This window comes from Somniosus microcephalus, chromosome 10, assembly GCF_052327205.1.
Source record: "Somniosus microcephalus isolate GS21.2 chromosome 10, FLI_Smic_1.0, whole genome shotgun sequence".
Taxonomy (NCBI): domain Eukaryota; kingdom Metazoa; phylum Chordata; class Chondrichthyes; order Squaliformes; family Somniosidae; genus Somniosus; species Somniosus microcephalus.
Genome location: NC_140996.1, coordinates 106,724,897 through 106,748,313, shown reverse-complemented (window position 1 = coordinate 106,748,313; position 23,417 = coordinate 106,724,897). Strand labels below are relative to the sequence as shown.

General features: G+C 52.9%; 1 protein-coding gene across 3 annotated transcripts in view; it reads left to right on the top strand.

The window, feature by feature from the left end:
* The first annotated feature begins 287 nt into the window (after positions 1–287).
* Positions 288–23,417, top strand: part of LOC147111605 (methyltransferase-like protein 21E) — a 103,218-nt gene continuing 80,088 nt past the window's right edge. The window contains exon 1 of one of the 3 annotated variants that reach the window (XM_085998668.1): positions 288–375. The gene's annotated coding sequence lies outside the window, so the exon portion shown is untranslated. The remainder of the gene's footprint in view (positions 376–23,417) is intronic. The other 2 variants (XM_085998667.1, XM_085998666.1) reach the window with 2 other exon arrangements.

The window sequence follows — 23,417 nt, the reverse complement described above, 5'->3', positions numbered from 1 at the left end:
ATGAAAAAGGGTCATTTCTGTTTTTTAAAGAATAAAATATGGTCCAATATTGCAACAGAAACGTTGTCTGATTTATCAAATAAATTGATTTGAGTACACTTGTTAAACAGAGTGATGGTTATCACAGATGAAATCCGATCATTTCTAAGTGCTTCTACTGCCTTATTTAGTGTAGGTATTACATGACACGGGATTGTGTGACCTTGTCAACTTGCAGCTGTTGCAATTTGTTTTCTGCCTCACTGAAGTTGTTGGCAAATATTGGAATTTTGAATTAAGGTCACAATCTTCTGGGATTGTTGAGTTATGTGAGGAAAAAACTGGAAGACACGCCTTTAGAATCTTTGTGCTGCAGGAAAAGAGCTCATGGTTTAGGTAAGGTGATAACTAATGTCATGAAAAACAAAGGTATTTATTTAATAGCAAATGTGCATCTGATCGCTATATATAGACTGAGAGTTACATGTTGATATTTCTACAGAAAAGAGTACCTATCAAAACTCTTAATCAGAGGTCAGCTATGTTTATATGAGAATGAATGACAAAATGTATATTTGTAGTTTCAATATCTATAATTGATTACAGAAAAAGAATGATTAGTGTAAAGTTTACTAATGAAGAACTTACTGAACAGGAGGTCTGCAATTCATTTTAGTACAGTGAAGCCTGTCCTAAATACATAGGCCTGCAGCCAACTGAAAACAGTCGTGGGAGGGATTTTAGTTCCATCGTCTGGCAGGATTTAAAATGGAGCGGGTCAATTTCCCACTCCATTACCACCCCACAGAGACTTCAATACCGCTTGTTTTTGGGGTTGTTCAGCGCCCGCCTGAATCAGGCTAGAGCAATGTACTTTTATGCAAATTAGAGTCATACGAAGTATGTAGGACCCTTATGGCATTTTACAACAACAACAAAAATGCATTTATATAGCACCTTTTAACATGGTAAAACATCCCACGGCACTTCAAAGGACGTTATCAAACAAAATTTGACACCGAACCACATAAGGAGATTTTAGGGCAGGTCAATGAGGTAGGTTTTAAGGATCATCTTAAAGGAGGAAAGAGAGGTAGAGAAGCTGAGAGGTTTAGGGAGGGAATTCCAGAGCTCAAGGCCTAGGCAGCTGAAGGCACGGCTGCCAAAGTTGGAGCGATTAAAATCGGGGATGCTCAAGAGGCCAGAATTGGAAGAGCACAGATATCTTAGAGGGTTGTAGGCAACGTTCCTCCTAAAGTGCGTGGCCGATCCTGAGGTCCCACGTAGGCCGCACACCAGTTGTTGGCGCTGGTAAAGATAACACGCAGCAAATTTAAAGAGACCGCGCACAAAATAAAAAAAATCAGAGGGAACATTGGTTGTAGGGCTGGAGGAGATTACAAAGATAGGGAGGGGTGAGGCCATGGAGGGATTTGAAAACAAGGATGAGAATTTTGAAATCGAGGTGTTGCTTAACTGGGAGTCAATGTAGGTCTGCGAACACAGGGGTGATAGGTGAACGGGATTTGGTGCGAGTTATGACACAGGCAGCCGAGTTTTGGATCACCTCAAATTTACGTAGGGTAGAATGTGGGAGGCCAGCCAGGAGTGCATTTGAATATTTAAATCTAGAGGTAGCAAAGGCATGGATGAGGGTTTCACCAGCAGACAAGCTGAGGCAGGGACAGAGTTGGGCATGTTACGGAGGTGGGAATAGGCGGTCTTAGTGATGGCATTGTTTGTGGTCAGAAGCTCAACTCAGGGTCAAATATGACATCAAAATTGCGAACAGCCTGGTTCAGCCTCAGACAGTTGCCAGGGAGAGGGATGGAGTTAAAAACAGAAAATGCTAGAAATACTCCGCAGGTCAGGCAGCATCTGTAGAGAGAGAAACAGAGTTAACGGCCTAGAAATTCAGTAGGCTTAGCGCCGCATTTGAGGCGCTAGAGGGCCTAGCGCCGGAGTTATGGCCAGTTGAGAAATTCCCTGGGGCCCTAAATCGGCGTTGCACCGGTAGCGCTGCGCCGGCACCGCTGACGTCATCGGTGTGCGCAGCGTCCCGGTTGCTGTGGTAACCCGGCTCCAAGCCGAAATTCAGTTGCGCCCGCCTCGCCCGTGGCAGGCGCAACTAAGACTCTGGCAACAGAGTCTTCCCCCAGTGTGCGCCGGCGCATAAAGGTGGAGCGGCGGCCGGCCGCGTTCCCGGCGGCCGCCTGCCCGCACCTCCCTTCCCGGACTCCTGCATTCCCCCCCCGCGGCCCTGATCAGTGTCTCAGGCGAGCCCGGCACTTCCCCGAGGTGCCGGGCTCAGATGTCGGGTCAATCCGCCGGACAGTTGTCGGCTGCAGGCAGCTCCTCCTTAACAGGAGGAGGAGGCCTGCAGTTCCCCCGCCTGCCGCACCGCATCGGGTGCCGCAGCGGGGGATTAGCGCCGGGAAACCCAAGTTCACGCCCGTTTTGAGGCGCTAAAGGAGGGTTTTAGCGCCCGCCGCCGTCTGGGCCCGGCGCACCCGAATTTTCGTCGCGCGCTGCCGCATTACCGCTGGCGCAAACTTTCTGGCGCTACAGCCCTGGCAAGACCAGAACCCAATTTCTAGGCCAACGTTTCAGGTCGATGACCCTTCCTCAGAACTGGAAAAAGTTAGAGAAGTAACAGATTTTTAAGCAAGGGTAAGGAAAGGGAGGAGGGGAGGAAAGAACAAAAGGGAAGGTCTGTGATAGGATTGAAGGCAGGAGAGATTAAAAGACAAAAGGGATGATGGTGCAAGGCAAAAGGAGATGGTAATAGGACAAGTTAAGAAACAAAAGATGGGTCTAGAAGAGGTGTAAATGGGAATAGCAGAATCATCAACAGCTGTCATGTGAAAAACAAGGGGCAAAGGTCATAGTCTGAAATTGTTGAACTCGATGTTGAGTCCAGAAGGCTGTAAAGTGCCTAATCAAAAGATGTGATTCTGTTCCTCGAGCTTACATTGAACTTCGTTGGAACAGTGTAAGAGGCCGAGGATGGAGAGATCAGAGTGGGAGTGGAGCGGAGAATTAAAGTGATAGGCGACCGGAAGCTCAGGGTTATGCTTACGGACTGAATGGAGGTGTTCCGCAAAGTGGTCACCCAATCTGCGTTTGGTCTCCCCAGTGTAGAGGAGACCGCATCGTGAGCAGCGAATACAGTATACTAAATTGCAAGAAGTACAAGTAAATCGCTGTTTCACCTGGAAGGAGTGTTTGGGGCCCTGGACAGTGGGAAAGGAGGAGGTAAAAGGGCAGGTAATGCATCTCCTGCGCTTGCACGGGAAGATGCTGTGGGAAGGGGAAGGGGTGTTGAGGGTGATAGAGGAGTGGACCAGGGTGTCGCGGAGGGAGCGGTCCCTTCATAATGCTGAAAGGGTAGGGGAGTGGAAGATGTGTTTGGTGGTGGGATCATGCTGGAGGTGGTGGAAATGGCAGAGGATGATCCTTTGAATGTGAAGGCTGGTGTGGTGAAAGGTGAGGACAAGGGGAACCCTATCGTGATTCTGGGAGGAAGGGGAAGGGGTGAGAGCAGAAGTGCGGGAAATAAAATGGACACGGTCAAGGGCTGTGTCTGTCAACCTCGGTTGAGTAAAAAGGAAGACATATCGGAAGCACTAGTACTAGGTGGCATCATCAGAGCAGATGCGGCGGAGACGGAGAAACTGGGAGAATGGAATAGAGTCCTTATAGGATGCGGGGTGGGAGGAAGTATAGTCCAGGTAGCTGTGGGAGTCAGTGTGTTTATAGTAAATGTTTGTCAATAGCCTATCCACAGAAATGGAGACAAAGAAGTTGAGGAAAGGAAGAGAAGAGTCGGAGAAAGACCATGTGAAGGTGAGGGAAGTTTGGAAATTGGAAGCAAAATGAATGACATTTTCTAGTTCAGAGCGAGAGCAGGGAACTGCACTGATACAGTCATCAATGTACTGGAAAAAGAGGTGAGGGAGGGGACATGAGTAGGACTGGAAAAAGAATGTTCCACATATCCCACGAAAAGGCAGGCATAGCTAGGATCCATGCGGGTTCCCATAGCAGCACCTTTAATTTGGAGGAAGCAAGTGGAGCCAAAGGAGAAGTTGTTCAATGAAAGAACAAGTTCAGCCAGGCGGAGGAGGGTGGTGGTGGATGGGGACTGGTTGGGCCTTTGTTCAAGGAAGAAGCGGAGCGCCCTCAGGCCGTCCTGGTGTGGGATGGAGGTGTAGAGGGATTGTACGTCCATAGTGAAAAGGAGACAGTTGGGACCAGGAAACTGGAAACTGTTAAAGTGGTGGAGGGCATTGGAAGAGTCGCGGATGTAGGTGGGAAGAGACTGGACAAGGGGAGAAAAACAGAGTCGAGTATTGTGTGCAGTTTTGGTCTCCTTACCTAAGGAAGGATATACTTGCCATAGACGGAGTGCAACGAATGTTCACCAGACTGATTCCTGGGATGGGGGGATTGTCCTATGAGGAGAGATTGAGTAGACTAGGTCTATATTCTCTAGAGTTTAGAAGAATGAGAGGTGATCTCATTGAAACATACAAAATTCTTCCAGGGCTTGACAGGGTAGATGCAGGGAGGATGTTTCCCCTGGCTGGGGAGTCTAGATCCAGGGGTCACAGTCTCAGAATAAGGGGTCGGCCATTTAGGACTGAGATGAGGAGAAATTTCTTCACTCAGAGGGTGGTGAATCTTTGGAATTCTCTACCCCAGAGGGCTGTGGAGGCTCAGTCGTTGAGCATATTCAAGACAGAGATCAATAGATTTTTGAATATTAAGGGAATCAAGAGATATGGGGATAGTTCAGGAAAGTGGAGATGAGGTAGAAAATCAGCCATGATCTTGTTGAATGGTGGAGTAGGCTCGAAGGGCAAATGGTCTACTCCTTCCTGCTTCTATTTCTTATGTTATTATGAGATGGGAAGAGATAAGTTCCATAGGGCAAGAATAGTCTGAAACGATGGCCTCGATTTTAACTGAGCCGTGGAGGCGGGCTTAGAGGCGTGCAGGGGGTTAAAATCGCAAAACCTGGTGGGCGAGACCCCCCCGCCTGGTTCCTGACTCTGAGCCATTTTTACTCAGGCGTGTCTGATGGTCCCAAATCCGTCCCGCATCCAACAGGCGGAACTGGTTTTTAAGGCCATTAATCACCACTCTATAATGCCATTTTAACAGTCCCTTGCACTTTTAACCCTTTCCCACGTAAAACACGCCTAGTGGGAATCACGACTGTGAAACCTGGTGGGAGCATTATTGGATTGCTGACTATCAACTGCAGGTCAACCATTAAAGAGGAGATTTGATCAGCTATGATTTGCAGGTGGCAGGACTTAGTGGTCTCCGGTCTGGGGCAACTTTTAGAAGGCTTAACCATACCTGTGGATGGTTGGTGCCTCACACCCATCTCCAGTGAGGCCTCCTGAGAAACCCCTCTCGCCAGCTTCACTCCGCTTCCTCAACGGAGGCATATACCAGAAGCATAGGAGCCATATATTTTACTTCCCTCCTGGGCATTAGAGGAGCTTGAGCACCAGGCGCGGTAGCAGCATAACCAGGAACAACAGCAGCACCAACAACAGCAGCAGGAGCGACAGGCTGCTGCTCACCCACCTGAGGCAGCACAGGCCAGAAGGGGGCAGTGCCTGGAAGCCCGTCAGCGCAGGAGATACCCCCCCAAACAGGATCTACAGACACAGGGTCAGCTACTTCAACATAACTGAGCAGCAGTGCCAAAGGTGGCTCCGACTTTCGCGAGAGGTAGTGACTGACATCTGTGCAATGCTACAGCAAGACCTGCTACCAAGACCAGGACCAGGTCAAGCTACTAGGACCAGCTACCAGGACCAGCTACCTGAACCAGGACCAGCGACCTGCTACCAGGACCAGGACCAGCTACCAGGACCAAGACCAGCTACCAGGACCAGGACCTGCAACCAGGACCAGGACCAGCTATCAGGAACAGGACCTGCTACCAGGTCCAGCTACCAGGACCAGGACCAGCTATCAGGACCAGGACCAGCTACCAGGACCAGCTAACAGGAGCAGCGACCAGCGACCAGGACCAGCTACCAGCTACCAGGACCAGGACCAGCTACCAGGACCAGGTACCAGGACCAAGACCAACTACCAGGACTAGGACCAGCTACCAGGACCTGGACCTGCAACCAGGACCAGCTACCAGGACCAGCTACCAGGAGCAGCTACCAGGACCAGCTACCAGGACCAGGACCAGCTACCAGGAGCAGCTACCAGGACTAGGACCAGCTATCAGGACCAAGACCAGCTACCAAGACCAGGACCAGCTACCTGGACCATGACCAGCTACCAGGACCAGCTACCTGGACCATGACCAGCTACCAGGACCAGCGACCAGGAGCAGCGACCAGGACCAGCAACCAGGACCAAGATCAGGACCAGCTACCAGGACCAGCTACATCTACCAGGACCCAGACCAGCTACCAGGACCAGGTCCAGCTACCAGGACCAGGAGCAGCTACTAGGACCAGCTACCAGCTACCAGGACCAGTTACCAGGAACAGGACCTGCTAGCGCGACCAGGACCAGCTACCAGGACCAGCTACAACTACCAAGACCAGGACCAGGACCAGCTACAGCTACCAGGAACAGCTACCTGGACCAGGACCAGGACCAGCTACCAGGTCCGGCTACTAGGACCAGCGACCAGGACCAAGATCAGGACCAGCTACCAGGACGAGCTACAGCTACCAGGACCCGGACCAGCTACCAGGACCAGCTACCAGGACCAGGTCCAGCTACCAGTAACAGGGCTAGCTACCAGGACCAGCTACCAGGACAAGGACCAGGACCAGCTTCCAGGACCAGCTACCAGGACCAGGACCAGCTACAGCTACCAGGATCAGCTACCAGGTCCAGGTCCAGCTACCAGGACCAGCTACAGCTACCAGGAACCGGACCAGAACCAGGTCCAGCTACCAGGACTAGCTACCAGGACCAGCTACCAGGACCAGCGACCTAGGACCAGCTACCAGGACCAGCTACCAGGACCAGCTATCAGGACCAGGACCAGCTATCAGGACCAGGTCCAGCTAGCAGGACCAGGTCCAGCTACCAGTAACAGGACTAGCTACCAGGACCAGTGACCAGGACCAGCTACCAGGACCAGCTACAGCTACCAGGACCAGCTACAGCTACCAGGACCAGGTCCAGCTGCCAGGACCAGGACCCGCTTCCAGGACCAGCTACCAGGTCCAGCTACCAGGACCAGCTACCAGGACCAGCTACAGCTACCAGGACCAGGACCAGCTACAGCTACCAGGACCAGCTACCAGGACCTGCTACCACGACCACGGCCAGCGACCAGGACCAGTTATCAGGACCAGGTCCAACTAGCAGGACCAGGTCCAGCTTCAGGACCAGGACCAGGACCAGGACCAGCTACCAGGACCAGGACTAGCGACCAGCAACCAGGACTAGCGACCAGCTACCAGGACCAGGAGCAAGGACCAGGAGCAGCTACCAGGACCAGCTCCGGGACCAGCTACCAGGACCAGCTACCAGGACCAGCGACCAGGACCAGCTACCAGGAACAGCTACCAGGAACAGGACCAAGACCAGGACCAGCTACCAAGACCAGGACCAGCTACCAGGACCAGGACCAGCTACCAGGACCAAGACCAGCTACCAGGAGCAGGACCTGCGACCAGGACCAGCTACCAGGACCTGCTACCAGGACCAGCTACCAGGACTAGCTACCAGGACCAGCTACCAGGACCAGCTACCAAGACCAGGACCAGCTACAGCTACCAGGACCAGGACCAGTTACAGCTACCAGGACCAGGACCATACAGCTACCAGGACCAGGACCAGCTACCAGGTCCGGCTACTAGGACCAGGACCAGCTACCAGGACTAGCTACCAGGACCAGCTACCAGGACCAGCGACCAGGACCAGCTACCAGGAACAGCTACCAGGAACAGGACCAAGACCAGGACCAGCTACCAAGACCAGGACCAGCTACCAGGACCAGCTACCAGGACCAAGACCAGCTACCAGGAGCAGGACCTGCTACTAGGACCAGCGACCAGGACCAGCTACCAGGACCAGCTACCAGGACCAGCTACCAGGACCAGCTACAGCTACCAGGACCAGGACCAGTTACAGCTACCAGGACCAGGACCATACAGCTACCAGGACCAGCTACCAGGTCCGGCTACTAGGACCAGGACCAGCTACCAGGACTAGCTACCAGGACCAGCTACCAGGACCAGCTACCAAGACCAGGACCAGCTACAGCTACCAGGACCAGGACCATACAGCTACCAGGACCAGGACCAGCTACCAGGTCCGGCTACTAGGACCAGGACCAGCGACCAGGACCAAGATCAGGACCAGCTAGCAGGACCACGTCCAGCTACCAGGACCAGGTCCAGCTACCAGTAACAGGACCAGCGACCAGGACCAGCTACAGCTACCTGGACCAGGACCAGCTACCAGGACCAGCGACCAGCTACCAGGACCAGCTACCAGGACCAGCTACTAGGACCACGACCAGCTACAGCTACCAGGACCAGCGACCAGGACTAGCTACCAGGACCATGACCAGCTACCAGGACCAACTACAGCTACCAGGTCCAGCGACCAGCGACCAGCTACCAGGACCTGCTACCAGAACCACCTACCATGACCACGACCAGCTACCAGGACCAGGACCAGCAACCAGGACCAGAACCAACTATTAGGACCAGCTATCAGGACCAGGTCCAACTACCAGGACCAGCGACCAGGACCAGCTACCAGGACCAGGACTAACGACCAGCAACCAAGACTAGCGACCAGCTACCAGGACCAGCTACCAGGACCAGGATCAGCTACAGCTACCAGGACCAGCTACCACGACCTTGACTATCTACCAGGTCCAGCTACCAGGACTGGCTACCAGGACCAGGACCAGGGCCAGCTACAGTGAACAGGACCAGCTGCAGCTATCAGGATCAGGACCAGGGCCAGCTACCAGGACCAAGACCAGCTACCAGGACCTACTACCAGGACCAGGACCAGCTACCAGGACCTGCTATCAGGACCAGGACCACCTACCAGGACCCAATACCAGGACCTGCTACCAGGACCAAATACCAGGACCACGTACCAGGACCGGCTACCAGGACGAGCTACCAGGACCAGGACCAGCTACAGTGACCAGGTCCAGCTACCAAGACCAGGACCAGCTACCAGGACCAGCTACCTGGACCAGCTACGAGCTACCAGGACCAGCTACCAGGATCTGCTACCAGCGACCAGCACCAGTGACCAGGACTTGGACCAGCTACAGCTACCAGGACCAGCTAGCAGGACCAAGACCAGGACCAGCTACAGCTACTAGGACCAGCTACCAGGATCAGGACCAGCTAACAGGAACCAGCTACCAGGACAAGGATCAGCTTCCAGCTACAGCTACCAGGTCCAGCTACCAGGACCAGGACCAGCTACCAGGTCCAGGTCCAGGACCAGCTACCAGGTCCAGCTGCCAGAACCAGGACCAGCTACCAGCTACCAGGACCAGCTACAGCTACCAGGACCAGGACCAACTACAGCTAACAGGGCCAGAACCAGGTCCAGCTACTAGGACCAGGAGCAGCTACCAGGACCAGCGACCCAGGACCAGCTACCAGGACCAGCTACCAGGACCAGGTCCAACTACCAGGACCAGGACCAGCTACCAGGACTAGCAACCAGGACTAGCGACCAGGACCAGCTACAGCTACCAGGACCAGGACCATACAGCTACCAGGTCTGGCGACCAGGACCAAGATCAGGACCAGCTACCAGGACCAGCTAGCAGGACCAGGTCCAGCTACCAGGAACAGGTCCAGCTACCAGTAACAGGACTAGCGACCAGGACCAGCTACCAGGACCAGGACCAGCTACAGCTACCTGGACCAGGACCCGCTTCCAGCACCAGGACCAGCTACCAGGACCAGCGACCAGCTACCAGGACCAGCTATCCGGACCAGGTCCAACTACCAGGACCAGCAACCAAGACTAGCTACCAGGACCAGGATCAGCTACAGCTACCAGGACCAGGACCAGCTACCAGGACCTTGACTATCTACCAGCACCAGGTCCAGCTACCAGGACTGGCTACCAGGACCAGGACCAGGGCCAGCTACAGTGACCAGGACCAGCTGCAGCTACCAGGACCAGGACCAGCTACCAGGACCAGGACCAGCTACCAGGACCAGGACCTGCTATCAGGACCAGGACCACCTACCAGGACCCAATACCAGGACCTGCTACCAGGACCAAATACCAGGACCAAATACCAGGACCGGCTACCAGGACCAGCTACAGCGACCAGGTCCAGCTACCAGGACCAGCGACCAGGTCCAGCTACCAGGACCAGCTACCAGCTACCAGGACCAGCTGCAGCTACCAGGACCAGCTAGCAGGACCAGCTAGCAGGACCAGCTACCAGGACCAGGACCAGCTACCAGGATTAGGACCAGCTAACAGGAACCAGCTACCAGGACAAGGATCAGCTTCCAGGACCAGGACCAAATACCAGGACCAGCTACCAGCTACCAGGACCTGCTACCAGGACCAGCGACCAGGACCATGGCCAGGACCAGCTACAGCTACCAGGGCCAGCTACCAGGAACAGGTCCAGCTCCCAGGACCAGGACCAGTGACCAGCTACCAGGACCAGCTGCAGCTACCAGGACCTGCTACCAGCGACCAGGACCAGCTACCAGGACCAGCTACAGCTACCAGGACCAGCTACCAGAACCAGCGACCAGGACCAGCTACAGCTACCAGGACCAGCTACAGCTACAGTTACCAGGATCAGGACCAGCTACCAGGACCAGCTTCCAGGACCAGGACCAGCTACCAGCTCCCAGCTCCCAGAACCAGCTACTAGGACCAGGACCAGCTACCAGGACCAGGACCAGCTACCAGGACCAGGACTAGCTACCAGGACCATGACCAGTGACCAGCTACCAGGACCAGTGACCAGGACCAGCTATCAGGACCAGGTCCAGCTACCATGACCAGGACCAGCTAGCAGGACTATCTACCAGGACCAGGACCAGCTACAGCTACCAGGACCAGGAGCAGGACCAGCTACCAGGACCAGGAGCAGCGACCAGGAACAGCTACCAGGACCAGCTACAGCTACCAGGACCAACTACAGCGACCAGGACCAGCTACCAGGACCAGGATCAACTACCAGGACCAGCTACCAGGACCAGGTCCAGCTACCTTAACCAGTTACAGCTACCAGGACCAGGACCAGCTACCAGGACCATGTCCAGCTACCAGGACCAGCTACCAGGACAAGGACCAGGATCAGCTACCAGGACCAAATACCAGGACCAGCTTCCAGGACCAGTGACCAGGACCAGCTATCAGGACCAGGTCCAGCTACCATGACCAGGACCAGCTAGCAGGACTATCTACCAGGACCAGGACCAGCTACAGCTACCAGGACCAGGAGCAGGACCAGCTACCAGGACCAGGAGCAGCGACCAGGAACAGCTACCAGGACCAGCTACAGCTACCAGGACCAGGACCAACTACAGCGACCAGGACCAGCTACCAGGACCAGGATCAACTACCAGGACCAGCTACCAGGACCAGGTCCAGCTACCTTAACCAGTTACAGCTACCAGGACCAGGACCAGCTACCAGGACCATGTCCAGCTACCAGGACCAGGACCAGCTACCAGGACAAGGACCAGGATCAGCTACCAGGACCAAATACCAGGACCAGCTTCCAGGACCAGCGACGATGACCAGGACCAGCTACCAGGGCCAGCTACCAGGAACAGGTCCAGCTACCAGGACCAGGTCCAGCTACCAGGACCAGCTACCAGGACCAGCTGCAGCTACCAGGACCAGGACTTGCTACCAGCGACCAGGACCTGCGACCAGGACCAGCTACAGCTACCAGGACCAGGTCCAGCTACCAGGACCATGTCCAGCTACCAGGATCAGGACCAGCTACCAGGACCAGCTTCCAGGACCAGGACTGTAGTGTATGTACCTTTAAGAGGAACTATGTTTTTGAAGCTCCTGTATACTGTAGTACCAGTAGTGACCACTCTGGTATATAAGCCTGTGTAGCGCCTTGTGTAGTTAGTTCACCTCCAGACTTTGTTCAGTAAACACTTGTTAAATCAACTCCTGCAATCCATGTCTCCATTAACACACGGATCTAACAGTGGCAACGAGTTAGAAACGAACTTACCTGCAATTCGGCAGCACCTCAAGGGGATCGATTCCTCAGACGAAGGTCGAAGCCAGAAAAAAATAAAAAATAAAAATAACTCGAAGAAACTTGAAAACAAGGGCCAGGCTTGGTCTCCAGTCTGGTTTCCCCAGCTAAACAGGCTGGTGGCAGGTAGTGCACTGATCCTTCCTGGGCTGCGGCGGGCTAGAGCTCGATCGGGTGGCTCTGCAACGGGGCCGGGCAGCGAGTCGGGAAGCAGAAGCAAAGAGAGAGAGAGGGTGGAGCACTCAGGGCGCGGCCAGTGCTGCAAAGCAGGTCGGCGTTCGGACCGAGCAGAGGGAGGGGAAAGTCCCAGAGGATCCGCTCCATGACGGGAATGGTTCTCCAAGTAACGGAGAAACTATTGAAGTGATATATAAAAAAAAATAGAAATACCGCGAAAAGCTGCAGGTCGCAACGGGAACCGCGGAGAACAGCGTTGGCAGCGGCGGGAAAGCGCGGGAGGCGCCATCTTAACTCGGCGGGGAAGAAAGAAAAGCGCGGGAAGCGCCATTTTAGATTTTCAAGATGCCGATGACTGGCAATATTACTGCTTTTGATAGTGATATAGAAGATTGGACCACATATGTGGAAAGAGTGGAGGTATATTGCAAGGCGAATGAAGTAGCGGGTGATAAAAAGGCATCGGTGCTTCTAAATCTGATGGGCGCAAGGACATACGGGCTGTTACGAAACTTGATCACTCCAGCCAAACCGATGGACAAGAATTTTAAGGAGATTGTTGATACCTTACAGGAGCAGTTAAACCCAACACCGCTGCTGATAGCGGAATGATTCAAATTCTTCAGGAGGAATCAGCACAAGAATGAAAGTAACGCTGATTACCTCACCGAATTACGAAAGCTGTCAAAGCACTGCCAATTCAGGGCAGGACTGGCAGATTCTCTACGAGACAAATTCGTCTGCGGTCTCCTAAGCGAAGGAACACAGAAAAGACTACTTTCTGAGAAAGATTTGACACTGGACAAGGCTTTCAGTGTGGCTGTATCATATGAAGTAGCAGCAAGAGGAGCTGCAGAGATACAGCAAAAGCCACAGGACTTCGGCACCCATGAAATTACACGGGGTTTCGAGAGATGTTATCGCTGCGGCAGATCCACCCATGACCAGAAGGACTGCTGGTTCAAGGACAAAGCATGCAGGCAATGCGGAAAAATGGGACACATTGCACGTGTATGCAGATCTGGAAAGAAATCCGCTGACAGTAAAAAGGTCAATAAGGAAAAGTACAGAAAGGTACAAATGATGACGGACAGTAGCTCTGAAGACCAGAAGAGCGATAGCGACTCCGGAAACAAGAGACTAAGCTGTCTCAAATTACATAATGTAATTGCCAAAGAAGATTACCAGACCATTTGGGTTACCCTCACGATAGCGGGGTCCCCAGTCAAAATGGAGCAAGATACAGGATCAGCTCTGAGCGTCATGAGTCGACGGGATTACGAGCGGCTATTTCCGCATATACGTTTGAAAGACACACCCATTGTCTTGAAGACATATACGGGGCAGAAAGTATACCCCAGAGGGAAAATAAGGGTGCCTGTTGTATACAACGGCAAGGAAATACAGAAGTTGTATTTATACGTTCTGCAAGATGGTGGTCCGCCGTTGTTGGGACGTGAATGGATCAGAAAGATACGTTTAGACTGGCACTCCATTCAGGCACTGACGGTGACCAGTAAGAAAAAAAGCGATGATGACGTCATACCTGGACGATTAAAAGAAATCTTGGCTAACGCCAAAGAAGTGTTTCAACAGGAACTAGGAACCCTGAAAGGCGCCACCGCCTCAATAAAAGTGGAAGATGCGGCAATTCCCAAGTTTTTTAAGGCAAGGCCGGTGCCATACGCAATTCGTCCAGCCGTCGAGGCAGAGCTGGAGAATTTGGAAAAAGCAGGCGTGTTATCCAAGGTAGATTGGAGCGAGTGGGCAACACCCATCGTCCCGGTCATGAAGAAAACGTTGAATAATGATAAATCTGAAGAACAGAGAAAAGTTCGCATCTGTGAGGACTTCAAGGTGACTGTAAACCCGGTTCTTCACATGGTACAGTATCCTCTTCCGAGGATAGAAGATATTTTCGCCTCACTATCCGGAGGGAAACGTTTCACCAAAATTGACTTAGCACAGGCATATCTACAGATGGAGGTTGAGGAGGACTCTAAAACGTATCTCACGATAAACACACACAAAGGCCTGTACCAGTACAATCGACTGGTTTTCAGAGTAGCATCAGCTCTGGCTATCTGGCAAAGAGCTATGGAGCAAGTCCTGCAAGGGATTCCGGGGACTCAATGCTACCTAGACGAGATCCTTGTAACAGAAGAAAACGACAACGAGCACCTTGCCAACTTGGAGCAGGTGCTCACGAGGCTGAGAGAACGGGGCCTACGAGCAAATCGCCCCAAATGCGAATTTTTCCAGAAACAAATATCATATTGTGGCCATGTCATTAACAAAGAAGGGTTGCATAAGTCACCTGAAAAAATTGAAGCGGTCGTAAAGGCCCCAGCGCCTGAAAATGTCTCACAATTAAGGTCGTTCCTGGGATTAGTAAATTACTATCATAAATTTTTACCAAACTTGTCGACGGTTCTGCACCCGCTTAACGCACTGCTACAAACGGGAGTAGTTTGGAAATGGAGCGAAGACTGTAAACATGCCTTCCATTAATGCAAAGGCTTGATCACGTCCAGGGAAGTGTTGGCTCATTACAACCCATCACTGCCAATCAGACTGGCGTGCGATGCATCCCCTTACGGCGTGGGAGCGGTATTATCACATAGATTCCCTGATGGCTCGGAGCGGCCGATAGCTTTTGCGTCACGCTCATTGAACTCAGCTGAGCGTAACTATGCCCAGATCGACAGGGAGGCACTCAGCCTGGTGTGGGAGGTGAAGAAATTCAACCATTACCTACACGGACAAAAGTTTACCTTGTTGACTGACCATCAACCCCTCATCTCCATATTCAACCCTAAAAAGGGCGTTCCCATTATGACAGCGCAAAGGCTACAGAGGTGGTCCCTTTTCCTAGGGGCACACCAATATGACAGATTACAAAGGAACAAAACAGCATGGGAATGCTGACGGGTTATCGCGCCTATCGTTGCCAATGGTGGAAGAGGCGCCTACAGTGAACCCTGTGGAGATATTCCACTCGATCATAGTGGAATGTCTACCGGTGACAAATTCTACCATTGAAAAGGAAACGCGAAATGACCCGACTCTCTCACGAGTCTACGATTTAACGGTGAAGGGATGGCCAGCACATGGCGAACCACTGTTGCCAGCATTCTCGCAAAGAAGAGAACAGCTGTCAGTGTGCCGAGGAACCTTGATGTGTGGATCCAGAGTGGTGATTCCACCCAAACTCAAGGATAGAGTGCTAAAGGAGCTTCACGAGGGGCATCTGGGTGGAGTGAAAATGAAGAACTTAGACAGAGCGTTTGTGTGGTGGCCAGGTATCGATGGAGACATCGAAGAAATGACCAAGAGCTGTCTAGGATGCCAGAAGGTCCAAAATGCCCCACCACAAGCCCCTCTACATCCATGGGAGTGGCCCTCATCTCCATGGCAAAGGGTACATATCGACTTTGCTGGTCCATTTATGGACTCGATGTTCTTAATCGTGGTGGATGCACACTCCAAGTGGCCGGAGGTAACAAAGATGTCCTCCACCACCACGGAAAAAACCATCACAGTATTAAGGACCATATTCGCCAGGAATGGGCTGCCTGAACAGATCTGTTCTGATAATGGACCGTAATTTGTATCTGAAGAATTCAGGAAGTTCTTAAAAAACAATGGGGTTAAGCACTACACGTCCACCCCATACCATCCCGCCACCAATGGATTGGCTGAAAGGTTTGTCCAGACCTTCAAGAAGGCCATAAAGGCCATGGGTAATGAAGACATAAATCTACAACATAAGGTAGGTAACTTCTTGTTTGCGTACAGGAATGCAACACGTGATTATAAACCAAACGCCCGCCATGGTGTTTTTCAATAGAAGACTAAGATGCCGGCTGGATTTAGTCAAGCCAAACGTCAGAAGGGACGCAGAGAACCGGCAATTTCAAAGCATGAATGAAAGGCCAACTAGAACCTTCCAGATAGGTCAACCAGTTTTGGCCCGGGACTACCGTACCGAGAAATGGCAGCCTGGAACTATTTGAACACGACTAGGACTGCTGATGTATACCGTGGACATTGGAGAAAGCATAATAAGGCGCCATGCTGACCAGATCATAGAGTCATCCGAAAAAGGACAACCTACACCACAGCTCTATACGCCTAGTGATGAAGCAGAGATACCCATAGTATCTACCTCCGATCCGGTGATACTGGAACCAGATGAACCCGACACTAGCATTGAAGCCGAATCGACCTTGTCAAAAGAACCTACTACGCCACGGAGGCGTTATCCGGACCGAGTCAGGAAGCCTCCAGAGAGACTGAATTTGTAATTGATTAACTTCAGCAAATGTGTATATTATTGTTCTTGTAAAAATGTTATTTAATGATTACTTAAAATGTTATGTACTATTTATCTAAAAGGGGAGGAATTGTAGTGTATGTACCTTTTAAGAGGAACTATGTTTTTGAAGCTCCTGTATACTGTAGTACCAGTAGTGACCACTCGGGTATATAAGCCTGTGTAGCGTCTTGTGTAGTTAGTTCACCTCCAGACTTTGTTCAGTAAACACTTGTTAAATCAACTCCTGCAATCCGTGTCTCCATTAACACACGGATCTAACAAGGACCAGTGACCAGCGACCAGGACCATGACCAACTACCAGGACCAGGACCAGCTTCCAGCTCCCAGCTACCAGAACCAGCGACCAGGACCAGCTACCAGGACCAGCTACAGCTACCAGGACCCAGACCAGCTACCAGGACCAGCTACCACGACCAGGTCCAGCTACCATGACCAGGACCAGCTACCAGGACCATCTACCAGGACCAGGACCAGCTATAGCTACCAGGACCAGGAGCAGGACCAGCTACCAGGTCCAGGACCAGGAGCAGCTACCAGGACCAGTTACCAGGACCAGCTACCAGCGAGCAGCTACTAGGACCAGCTACCAGCTACAGCTACCAGGACCAACTACAACTACCAGGACCAGCTACCAGGACCAGCGACCAGGTCCAGCTACCAGGACCAGTTACAGCTACCAGGACCAGGACCAACTATCAGGACCAGCTACCAGGACCAGGACCACCTACCAGGACCAGGGCCAGCTACCGCAACCAGAACCAGCTACCAGGACCAGGTACCAGGACCAGCTATCGGGACCAGGAACAGCTACCAGGACCAGGACCAGCCACCAGGACCAGCAAACAGGACCAGCTACAGCTACCAGGACCAGCTACCAGGACCATGTCCAGCTACCAGGATCAGGACCAGCTACCAGGACCAGCTACCACGACCAGCTACCAGGACCAGCTACCATGACCAGCTACCAGGACCAGTGACCAGCGACCAGGGTCAGGACTAGCTACCAGCTCCCAGCTACCAGGACCAGCTACCAGGACCAGGACTAGCTACCAGGACCATGACCAATGGCCAGCGACCAGGACCAGCTACCAGGACCAGCTACAGCTACCAGGACCCAGACCAGCTACCAGGACCATCTACCAGGACCAGCTACCAGGACCATCTACCAGGACCAGGACCAGCTACAGCTACCAGGACCAGGACCAGTTACCAGGACCAGCTACCAGGAGCAGGACCAGTTACCAGGACCAGGACCAGCTACCAGGACCAGCGAGCAGCTACCAGGACCAGCTACCAGTGAGCAGCTACCAGGACCAGGACCAACTACAGCTACCGGGACCAGGTCCAGCTACCAGGACCAGTTACAGCTACCAGGACCAGGACCAACTATCAGGACCAGCGACCAGGACCACCTAGCAGGACCAGGACCAGCTACAGCAACCAGAACCAGCTACCAGGACCAGCTATCAGGACCAGGAACAGCTACCAGGACCAGCCACCAGGACCAGCAAACAGGACCAGGACCAGCTACAGCTACCAGCACCAGCACCAGGACCAGCTACAGCTACCAGGACCCAGACCAGCTACCAGGACATCTACCAGGACCAGGACCAGCGACCAGGACCAACGACCAGGACAAGCTACAGCTATCAGGACCAGCTATCAGGACCAGCGACCAGGACCAGGACCAGCTACCAGGAACAGGACCAGGACCAGCGACCAGTGACCAGCTACCAGGAACAGGTCCAGATACCAGGACCAGGACCAGCGACCAGGACCAGGACCAGCTACCAGGAACAGGACCAGGACCAGCGACCAGTGACCAGCTACCAGGAACAGGTCCAGATACCAGGACCAGGACCAGGACCAGTTACCAGGACCAGGACCAGCTACCAGGTCCAGCTACTAGGACCAGGACCAGCGACCAGGACCAGTTACAGCTACCAGGACCAGGTCCAGCTACTACGACAAGGTCCAGCTACCAGGACCAGGACCAGCAAACAGGACCAGGAACAGGACCAGCAAACAGCACCAGGACCAGCAAACAGGACCAGCTACCAGGACCAGCTACAGCTACCAGGGCCCAGACCAGCTACCAGGACCAGCGACCAGGCCCAGGACCAGTTACCAGGACCAGCTACCAGGACCGGCACCAGCTACCAGGACGAGCGACCAGCGACCAAAAACCAGGACCAGCTACCAGGACCAGGACTAGCGACCAGGAACAGCGACCAGGACCAGCTACCAGGACCAGGAGCAGCTACCAGGACCAGCGACCAAGAACCAGGACCAGCAACCAGGACAAGCTACCGCTACCAGGACCAGTGACCAGCTACCAGGAACAGGACCAGGACCAGCTACCAGGCCAAGGACCAGTTACCAGGACCAGCTACTAGGACCAGGACCAGCTGCCAGGACCAGGACCAGCTGCCAGGACCAGGACCAGCTACCAGGACCAGTTACAGCTACCAGGACCAGGTCCAGCTACTACGACAAGGACCAGCAAACAGGACCAGCAAACAGGACCAGCAAACAGGACCAGGACCAGGACCAGCAAACAGGACCAGCTACAGCTACCAGGACCAGCTACCAGCACCAGGACCAGCTACAGCTACCAGGACCCAGACCAGCTACCAGGACCAGCTACCAGGACCAGGACCAGCTACAGCTACCAGGACCAGCTACCAGGACCAGCTACAGCTACCAGGACCCAGACCAGCTACCAGGACCAGGCCCAGGACCAGTGACCGGCACCAGCAACCAGGACCAGCTATCGGGATCAGGACCAGGACCAGCTACCAGGACGAGCTACCAGGACCAGGACCTGCTACCAGGACCAGCTACCAAAAACCAGGACCAGCAACCAGGACCAAGGACCAGCTACCAGGACCAGCTACCAGGACCAGGACCAGCTACCAGGACTAGCTACCAGGACCAGCTACCAGGACCAGCTACAGCGACCAGGACCAGCTACAGCTACCAGGACCAGGACCAGGACCAGCTACCAGGACTAGTACCAGCTACCAGCGACCAGGACCAGTGACCAGGACTAGGACCAACAACCAGCGGCAGCATTACGCCAGAACATTGCTGCCCAGGATGCAAGGAACGCACTCATCCTGGCCAGATTTGCTTAGCCTAGCCAATCAAGCACTTTTGCCTCACAGCTTCTTACCTGAGCATCGACAATGGCCAAGACCTGCAGATTCCTAGCTATTTGTCCAGCATACTGACAATTGCAAGTAATCCTAAGCCGTCAATGTGAATGTCCCATTCGCGAAATGACACATGCCACAAATACAGCAGTAGCCATCAGACATTTTATTGACAGAATTCATCTGATGGCTTTTTTTAACAATACATAAAATTTCACCCAAGTGATTACCCTTGTGACTACTTGTGCTTTATTTTCCTCTTATGCGTGCTCCTACGTAGTGGTTCCCCTGTGGCTTCAGCAGATGTGGAGGCCCCTTGCTCACTTTCCTGCTGCTCCTGTCTCGACACCTTTGGCAGACGTCCTCTGGGGTGGCGAGCCTTTGAGGACTCGTCAACAGTCTGCTGCTCCTGAGGCTGTGCAGGGGTTGAGACATCTATCTCACTTGGGTGTGGACTCCGGTGGGGCTCTGACCGAGGGCTCTGCAGTGGCATGGAAGTGTGAGCGCCTGGAGAGGAACCCCCACTTCCATGACGTCTGCCACCAACCTCCCGCTCATGGGTCAGCTCCCCCTCCGCGCCTGCAAGTGGCTGGAGTGCACCTTGCTGCACATCAGGGGGGCCATGGGGACCCGTATCTGCAATGGCAGTCCTACTCAGAAGCACTTCCATGAAGGTCTGGTTTCTATGTTCAATAGATGCCCATCATTCCTTAAGAGATGTCATTCTATTCTGAACACTCACCATATTTTCCATACCCTGGCGACTAACTTCCTCCATGGCCGTAGCCCTCCTCTCCTCTACCGTAGCCAGCCTTACCACAGAGGCAACAATCATTTCCACGTAGGTAGCCATCCTTTCCGTGTTGATGCGTTCATGCGCCAATGACTCCACAAAAGCTCTGCTCATGTTCGCTATGGACTCCTCCATTCGCTCCACACTTGCAGCGACCCTAGAGACAAAACCTGCCAGAGACTCCTGCATCTGTGCATGGAGTTCCATCACCTCTGATCTTATGGATGGACCCAGAGGCAGAGGGTCGACATGCAGCTGAGCCGAGCTGGCAGAGTCCTGCGCCCTCCGATGAGGACTCTCCATTGCTGTCCCTGTCTCCACAATCTGCTGATGCTCACTTGTGAGCTGTGATACACCAGGTGACAACACTACTCTATGTCCTGAAGGTCCCAATGAGGTGTGAGTGTCTGCGCTGGTGCTGGGTGTGCTTATTTCTGCTGACGATGCACCCTCAGAGGTTGCAGATTCCTCTGAGGAGTCTGGAAGCTCAGGCTCTTCCTCCTGGACAGTGGGGGCGGGGGCTCTCAATGGTCCTGTGGGGGAGTAAAGGAGAGTTAGAGATGTGAGGTCAAGGTTACATGCTCATTGCATATTGCAGATGAACTTAAGTCCATCTGTTATAGCTTCAGAATCATTATCAGCAATGTCAATGAGAGAGATGGAAAACTCTTCTGTCACCAGCTTGCTGTGATGCACCCGTCTGTCCGTCCCCAACTTGCGCATCTTTTTCAACCCCGACAATTTCCAGGACAGTTTCCTCCCAGGGGTTGAGCTGGGCTAATGATGGTGGGCCTCCTCCTGTCCTGGTTCTTTCCCTTTTATTTCTTTTTGCAGTGGAAGCTCTCTTTTCCTGCAATGAGGGCGACAAGTGGAGGTTGAGTGAGAATGAAGGAGTGCGTGTAGAGATTGCATAGCATAGATACTTAGAAGGAGACAAAGATGGAGTGAGGTTGCAAGACCAAGGGCCCTCCCCGTGTGTTGTCAGTTGTATTCAAAGCATCAGAGTGAGAGGGAGTGTGAGGGCTGCATGGTGGTGTGGCGTTGCCACACTGGGGAAACACTGTGTGTATGTAGATAAACCTGTATAATCCCCTTTTAACTGCTGTATTCCCCTCCCCCCGCAAGACAGTTGCAAGCTGAGAGGAATAAGGCATGTTCAGACTTGCCTGCTGCTGAGAGAAGGAAAACCAATCAGGTTCCAGCAGGTGACCAATCCGTGAGTCATCACAGGTTCGCGGACGTTACGAATTCAGTACTGTATTGTGAGAGTTGGAGTAAAGACCTATTTCTTGTAGCTCGCTGTGTTGCCTATTTCTTTACGCGGGAGACCGTAGTCCCCCACAGTGGAATAGTTATGTGAATGTGAGCATCGAGAGAGAGGGAATGGGTAAGGGTGCATGGATGTGAGTGTCAAGTGGGATGTGGAGGAAGAGATTGCTAAAGCTGAGTGCTGATGAGGAAAGGCAATGGGGATCAGATTGAGGGTGATGGGAACTTCATACTTACTTTTCCAGTGCGTTGAAGATCATGGAATCTTTTCCTGCACTGCATCCAGGTGCGCCGTGTGACCCCCAAGGAGTTGACCTCCCCAGCCATCTGTATCCACACAGCCTTGGTCTGGCTGGGAGGCCTCTTCCTCCCTGATGAAGGGAACAGGACCTCCCTGTGGGCCCTAGCCCCATCCGCCAATGCCTGTAGTGCTGCCTCATCAAACTTAGGAGCTGCTCTTGGCCTCCCGCTGGCCATTGTTCCTGCAGGTTCCTGTGCCATCAAATGGAGAAAGCTTGGCAGTCTCCAGAGGAAGCAAGGCTTGCTGTGGACCTTAAATGCAGCAGCAATGATGACGTCATTGGAGGGGACTTTCAGTCATGACAAACCCATTTGCAAAGGCTTCCCACATGTTGGAAATCAATTGGCCAATTGAGTTAAAATTGCATCAATTGACCACATCCATTTAGATTCGTGTGGGAAACACGAAATTCGGGGAACACACCAATAGCCCGCAGCTGAGTTAAAATCGAGGCCGATGGGTCTACCAGGGCAGTCCTGTTTGTGGATCTTGGGAAGGAGGTAGAAGCGGGGTTTGTAGTGTCCGTGTGTTGATAAGACACTGAAGACAGGAGTTGGTTCATAGGTGTTTACTAAGCAAAGTCTGGGGGGGGGTTCTAACGGATATACACAATATACAGGCTTATATAGCCCGAGTGGCCATTACCGGCATTACAGCACACCTGGGGCTCTTAAAGGCACACACACTACAATTCCTCCCCTTTTAGCTAACGAGTACATCATATTTTAAGTAATTAATTACATGTTATAAGAAAAATAATATACACATTGCTGTAGTTAATTAATTATAAGTCAGTCTCTCAGGAGGCTTCCTGACTCGGTCTGGATAACGCCTCGGGGGTGTAGTAGTTTCTGGTGGTGTAGTAGGTTCTTCTGGCAAGGCTGATTCGGCTTGAATGCCAGTATCGGGTTCCAGTATCACCGGATCGGAGGTAGATATGGGTATCTCTACTTCATCGTTAGACGTATAGAGTTGTGGTGTAGGTTGTCCCTTTTCGGATGACTTTATGATTTGGTCAGCATGGCACCTTATTATGCTTTCTCCAATGTCCACGGTATACATCAGTGGTCCTAGTCGTGTGCAGATAGTTCCAGGCTGCCATTTCTCGGTACGGTAGTCCCGGGCCAAAACTTGTTGACCTATCTGGAAGGTTCTAGTTG